Raw genomic sequence first — 7,170 nt, 5'->3', positions numbered from 1 at the left:
TTGCTACAATAATCATTTGACTACGTTCATAAAACTGGTCCGTGACAGTTTTGTGTGACGTCATACCGGTCCGTGGCGCTAAAAAGTTTGGGGACCACTGTCCTAGCACACCAAGGGTGCACTTCCTGGATGCCGCACACCTGACCCTCACTAACTCAATCCATCACAGTCTACTTAAGCACAGCACTATGCCACACTCAGTGTGAAGTACTGTTTGTGCCATTCTGCCTTCATTACCAAGCGTTATATTTGGACCTGATCTTCTGTCTCCTGACCCTGTTTCTGACTCAGTTTGCCTACCGCCTGCCCTGTCTCTCCCCTGATTATCTCATGCCTGTCATCGACTCCTGCCTGCCTGACTGTGGTTTTGTCAAGTGTCGGGACTGCCCCCTTACACCTGTCATACTGGATTTGGTCATAGTTACCTGTTCTGTATCTAATCAGACAACTTTTATCTGTTCATCCACACCAATTTCCTTTTAGCATGGCACTAATATTTCTTGTATAGAAATACATTTTGCAGGAGGTTGTATGCAGAGGGACAAAACAGCTTTTTAGAAACAAAATTTCCTGTGGAAACAGTGATGTCACGTAATCTGTACGGTAATAGGCACACTTGCGCACACACATGCTTGCATGTACACGCGTATCATGCACGCACACGGTCATTGTCTGTAAATCTATTTCTTCCCAACAGCTCTTTGGTTATGTAATTGACATGGCTGTAAGCGGAGCTCTACCGTCTCATTGTGCACTGTTTTTATAGTGGGATTCTTGACTTCATTGTTAATAAAAGAGAGTTTGCACTTTTTAGGCAAGTCCCGTAATCTGTATGTTTCCAGAGAGTTTTCTTGTTTTTTTATTGTTTTTACAAGGCTGCCTTTTTGCTTTTCAAAACATGATGAATGAAGACAAAATCCTTGAGTGTTGTTGATTTGCTCTAGGTTACCATTCTGGTGCAAGCTTACAAATGCCCTTACTTTCTCCATTTGTCACTGCTTGTTTCCAGTTTTGTTTTTTCTCTTTGCATTTTTACCTTATTTTCTGGTTTTAAAAGCCTAAAAAAAGTTGCAGACAGGTGGCAGACGAAGGTTTGGACAGTATTTTAAGACCAGAAGACTTAATCAGAGGAAGATTAAGCCTCTGATTAAGCCAACCAGCTCCTGGGGGCAGAGGCAGCTCCGGCAACTCTCTGCCCAAGTCCTGCAGCTACAAAGGGAGAGAGAGAGGATCCTAACACAAGTTTTAGAGTTACTAAGAACACATTTAGCAAATTCTGACTGACTGACAGACTTATCTCTGACTCTTTTGTCTCGCTAAAAACCCCTTAATGTTTGGTACGCCTTAAATATGACATGAGTTCAAAAATAGACTATTGAGTAATGGTGCGCCTTATAACCTGGTGCCCTCTATAGTAAGGAAAACAATTTGATTTGTTTGTCCCTTTTTTTGAATGCACCAATATATTCCTAATAAACTGTTTTCATATGCTTCTTATTTGTTTTGGTCCTCCTTGTATTTATTTTTTGTCTCCAATTAGTCCCTCCACACATTGCAATCTCAGCTATCCGGGTCATGTTTTGTTTTCTTGATGTCCCACAGAGGAAAGTAAAGGATGTGATTGCTAACTCTTTCTCCCTAATAGGAATTAGGCGCGTTTGTGAAACTGATAGGTGGATTAATGCAGGTTTATAGGTTAAAAATATTGTCTGTCTACAATAGACCCCCCCCCCCCCCCCCCCCCCCGAATACTTAAGATTTAGCTTAAGTATTCAGGGGGGGTCTATTGTAGAATCTCTGCGCTGCCATCACATCTCTGCGCTGACAAACCCAGTAGTTTTTTACAGGAGCAACAAAAACTCAGTCAACCAATGTGTGGTCTGGTTTCAGTTTACCTCCACAGATTGCTGGGTGTTTTCTCTGTGAAAGATGAGTAGCGACAGAGGTTGGGGTGATGGGCAGGCGTTGGTGGAAACTAACAGAGGGAAACAAGAGAAAATGATTACCGGTATGTCTCTTTAATTTTTGTTTTCTTCTGTCCTTGCTTTTCTTGTGTCCGGTAGGGGGTGTTGACGAAGGACCCAAAATGCAGAGATGGGAGGCACACGGTTCCAAGGCCAGGGGTTTATCATCTAACAGAAAGAGCTGCCAAGCAGGGAAACCAAACAAAAACTAACTGTAAGCTAATCAGGAAAACAGGAACACAGTGCAGAAGACGGACAGACATGTTGTAATGTTACATTTAGATGAAAACCATTATTTCATTTAAAGAAGAAGATGGAAACATTATGACTATAACCGTCTTGTATTTGTACTGTAGATTTTTTTTCTAATGAAAAGTGTCTTAACCCTGTAAATCCCACTAAATAAAAGGGTTGACAGAAAACTCTGTTTTTTTTATTCAGACATATATTTTCAATCCTTTATAAAATCTACAAAAAATATCATTTATTATTTAAGATATGGATGGTTTTATTTTTTATGCATTGGGTGACGTGGTACATTTTTGCATTCAACAGTCTTAGTTAAGCTGCAAAAATATGTGTTCAGGTAGAAATCATCTTGTGTAGGCTCCTAACTTTTCATATTTGATCCACATATTTTTAAGGACTAACTGTATAAATTAACAATTAACACATTTGCCTTTTTCTATGAAGAAAGTACTTTTAATGTTGTGTTATTTTTACACAGTTGGCATGCAGAATGTAATATGAATGGTCTGTACAAATCTGTAAATAGAAGTATGCGCACCATCAGGTGTTGTAAAAAGTGGTGGGATCAGACAATATTTCTCTTCAACCCACTCTTTTTCGGGCACACTGTATTGCTTTATATGTCTATTTTAAACAACTGTGTTTATGTTGCATTTGTGTTTGAAATAAAGAAACTGAACTGAACTGAACTAAAGTTAAAAAAATATTTTTAGGTGAGAAATGTTGACATGTGCACAGCAAGCTAATCTGGTGGCTTTTAAATGACTTTCAGTTTTCCTAAATTAATATCTTTTTAAGAACTTTCTCTGCAAACGCTATTTAGCAGAAGAAACTGCAAAAACTAAAGAGCTGCATTGAAGAGCATTTTCTGAAGCTCTTTTCAGGAAATGCAAAGTATCTCATCTGATTCTTTTTTTTTTTCAAGCACATCTGCAGCCCAGTTGTTACTGCGTGACTTCATTTGTTTCCTCTTTCACCCCTTGCCTCATGGTTTCCTTAACTGTTGTCGTTAGATAATAGAAAAGTGCTTCTTCAAAAAATACGAATAAAGAGAAAAAATCACAAAAAGAGCGGAAAGGGTCTTTGCTGATTTTAATTTACGGTGAGAATCACTGTCTAGTCAGCGATCTGCATTTCCACTGGAGAGATCTTTCAAGCAGTATTGTTTCTCGTAATATTATCAGTAAATGCAAGTTTTTCTTGGCTGCAGGGAATGTGTTCATATGATCTTTAAGCTTGACTCAGCTTTGTTCTTGAAAACACGACTCAAAGGAACACGTCTCTCACACGTCTCTGTCACACTACTTTCCACGCATCGCCTTAGTGCACTTTTATTTTTGGATCTTGTAAAGCAGGGGTGTCAAACTCATTTTGGTTCGGGGGCCAAATTCAGCCCGTCTGATCTCAAGTGGGCCGGACCGGTAACGTAAAAGCAAAATAACGGCTTTGTTTTAGTTTTTTTACTCAATTTGAAAAAATGCCTCAGACAACATAGTACCCTAATCAATTAAATTCAATAAAAAAAGGTGGTCTGTTCAATTTTATACAGACGGAATATTTTACATCAGACACTGAAGCAATCCAGAAACTTTTCTTTATAGTGAGTCTCTTAGTGGTGCTGAATGTTATATTTTTTGAGCACTGCAACCTATTGATGACATACAAAAAACATTCAGGTTTGCATTCAGCTTCGTGAAAGAAAAAAAAACTGTCCATTTTCCTGGAAAGCTCTTCACTCCACTTCACTTTTTTACAACATTTCGGTCATTAGGGTGTAACTACTGATCATCCTCATAGCAAGATAACAGTGGTGAGGCTCATAGGAAACCAAACTGCATCTTACCCAGACACAGAGCTGTTAGGTTTCACTTATAGCACGTGCAGAGATATGCTGTTTCACCCGTTTTGATTTTCCTTTGCTCACCCTAGTGGCGTAATTGCGCATTTCGGTTATTTCTTTAAAAAAATCATAACTCGCCACAGGAATGGACTAGAAACTTGCTTTCTTTTATGGTTTTTACTCTTCATGTGTGGGCCGGACTAAACCACCTGGCGGGCCTTATGTTTTACACCCCTGTTGTAAAGCAAATGTGAGTTTGCACAAAAATCAAGGTGCTATGAGGGAGGTTTAAATTACAAAATAATAAAATAAAATAAGAAAAGGCAGACGCTCCACCTTAAGAATCAAAAACAATCATAAAACCTCTGTACGAGACCTGACATATACAGTTAGAAAGAAAGTGTGCATTCTAAATGGACCTTCACATACGGAGAAATGAACATGCAGGAACTAAACCAAAAATAGAAATATTTAGGTCAAACAGACATGCAAGCCAGACACTGAACATCTGCTTACCTCATCATTCTGTTTCTCCAATTAAAAAGCTTTTGGGAGACACATTCCTGTGTTGTTGGGAATTTTTTTAACATGTAAATATGCAACAAGGAAGACAGTTATGATAGTATTAGGGGCCGATATGGAGCTTTTCATATAATCTGAATAATTCCTCATAATTGTATATATTTTTTACTTTCATTATAACAAGACGTTTGTTGTTGTAGCAATTTTTGATGTGTATGGCTCTGCCAGACATCAGAGCTCTGTCTCCCCCTCTGGTCACCGTCGGTAACTGTCTCCTGAGCATCCCTCGCACACACTTCCTGGATGTTGCACATCTGACTCTCATTCACTCAATCAACCACAGCATACTTAAGCATTGAGCTGAGCTCAGTGTGAAGTATAGTTTGTGACACTCTGCCTTCCTTACCAAGTGTTATAGTTGGACCTGACCCCCTGTCTCCTAACCCCCGGCCTGCCAGCCCTGTGCCGCCTACCCTGACTCTCGCCTGGATCCGGACTAGCTGAACTTGTAAACCTGCTGCACTTGGATCAAGCCGTCTGCCTATTCTTGTGACAGGTACCATCTTAAAAGACTTTTGAAGACATTTTAGTATGCTTTTTATTGGTATGGTATTCTTTGAAGCTTTATTATTGTAGTTTCTGTAAATTTTGTTATTTTTACTTCTATGAATTTTCAAGTACTTTCTTTTTATTATGCTTTATTAAGTTGGTTGATCACAAAGCTTCTTCATTTTCTACTGTTTACTAACGCATGTCTGCCACCTACAAATGGAAGAGGCAGGTGCAAAATGTCAAAATGGGCATGAAACGGTTTGGTCCATTGTTGGAGACCTTACAATGCCAGATATGGATACCCTCATGTCAGGAAAGTGGTTTTGGCTTATCTTTATATGAAAAATAAACCTAAATGTTGTGTCAAGCAGGGAGGCACTGGGTCCCATATTTAGAGTCTTTGGTATGACTTGGCCTAGATTTGAACTCACGACTTTCCAGTCACAGGGTGGACACTCTACTACAAGTCCACTGAGCTTTTCTTATCCATATTTTTTTTTCCAGTCAGTAAGACATAAGAGGTGATGCTGTCCATAAACATTTGTGACCCCTGATTGTTATGGGTACAAGTCCATTGGACCCTCTTGATCCAAAAAGACCCTGAGCTACCAGATCTGTTCCGGCTGACCCCAAACCACATGGAAAGTTCATTCTTTCTCCCAGACAGATAAAATGCAGCACTTTCCTGCAAACACTGAGAGGTCTGACCTTCCTTATCAAGTACTGTTTGCTCTGTACTTTGTGGTTAAAAACTTCAGTGTTGGATTATGTTCTTTTTTTTCCTGTCCTGTAAATTAACACAAGGATTGCAGCTCTTGTGATTGACATGTTTTGCTTTTACAATCAGGGTCACTTGCTACTCTTCGAGTGTGTTAATATTTGGAATGTGCTCTTTTTAAATTTTCATTACCAACATGTGACTTATTTTTAGTATGAACTAAGAGGCAGGACAAAGTGAGGGTGCATTGACTTTCCTCTAAGTACGTTGAACCTTCTAAGATGAAGCTCCAGCAGTCTTTTTCAACATTGTGACCTGCAAGCACTCAGACAAACTCCTCCTGTTTCTTTAGTTCTCTACATTAAACCTTCTTCTCAAGGTCTTAGATTCAAAAACACACACAAGGACAGTTTGACTGGAGTGGATATGCTGGGGGTGACCTCTGATTGAAGCAAGGGGGTCTAATATGTGACAACTTTGAGAGTATTACATCTGCTGTGTGTGGCTTGTAAAGAATCTGGGCTCTTTTGCAGTATTGTGCCAATGTAAATTTCCTGTTAACTCCTAATATGTGGTCCTAATATGCCTCAATCTTCCAACAAGTTCACATAACCTTGTGTATATTAAAAAAAGCATTTTTCTTTGTACACCTGACATCAATGTCAATGGACAAACCTGAAAATAAAAAGCAGAAAAGGATTGAAAATCTTCAGAAAACATTTAATCATTATTTCAGCAAACAGTAACGGTAACCATTAAGAACTAATCCTCGTATATTATTAGATCACATTAAACCAGTAGTTATTGCTGCACTTTGCAGATCAAGTAAAGAAAATCAATAGCTTATTGATTGTAAATAAAACATTTGAGTAATCATTATTGCACATTACACAATGTAATACTCATTGATTTTAATAAAAAGATCTTTGATTATGTCACCACAAGCAAGTTCACACATGTATTTGGAAGTATTCAAACACCTGTTAATCCTCAACTCCTCTTATCTTCATATCGATAAATCAGAGTTTCTTTATACAGAGACACAAAAAAATTATGTAAGAAGCGTTTTCAGCTGTGTTAAAATAAACATTCTGACAAATAAACAGTTAGATATGAGGGGCCGTATAAGACATTATTTATTCTGAACCATTCACATTCATACATTCTTGCTCTCACAGTCATATATACTCTCTTTCGCATACATATATTCTCTTACGCATCCATATATTCTCTCTCTCACATTCATACATTCTTGCTCTCACAGTCATATATACTCTCTTTCGCATACATATATTCTCACTTGCGCATTCATATATTCCTCTCTC

At 38.5% G+C, this 7,170-nt stretch overlaps 1 protein-coding gene across 1 annotated transcript in view; it reads left to right on the top strand.

The window, feature by feature from the left end:
• Positions 1–1,920: 1,920 nt before the first annotated feature.
• Positions 1,921–7,170, top strand: part of lpar1 (lysophosphatidic acid receptor 1) — a 133,662-nt gene continuing 128,412 nt past the window's right edge. The window contains exons 1-2 of the mRNA XM_023960357.1: positions 1,921–2,008; positions 4,986–5,131. The gene's annotated coding sequence lies outside the window, so the exon portion shown is untranslated. The remainder of the gene's footprint in view (positions 2,009–4,985; positions 5,132–7,170) is intronic.

Source organism: Oryzias latipes, chromosome 12 (assembly GCF_002234675.1).
Source record: "Oryzias latipes chromosome 12, ASM223467v1".
Lineage (NCBI taxonomy): Eukaryota > Metazoa > Chordata > Actinopteri > Beloniformes > Adrianichthyidae > Oryzias > Oryzias latipes.
This window is presented reverse-complemented; position numbering and strand designations above follow the sequence as displayed.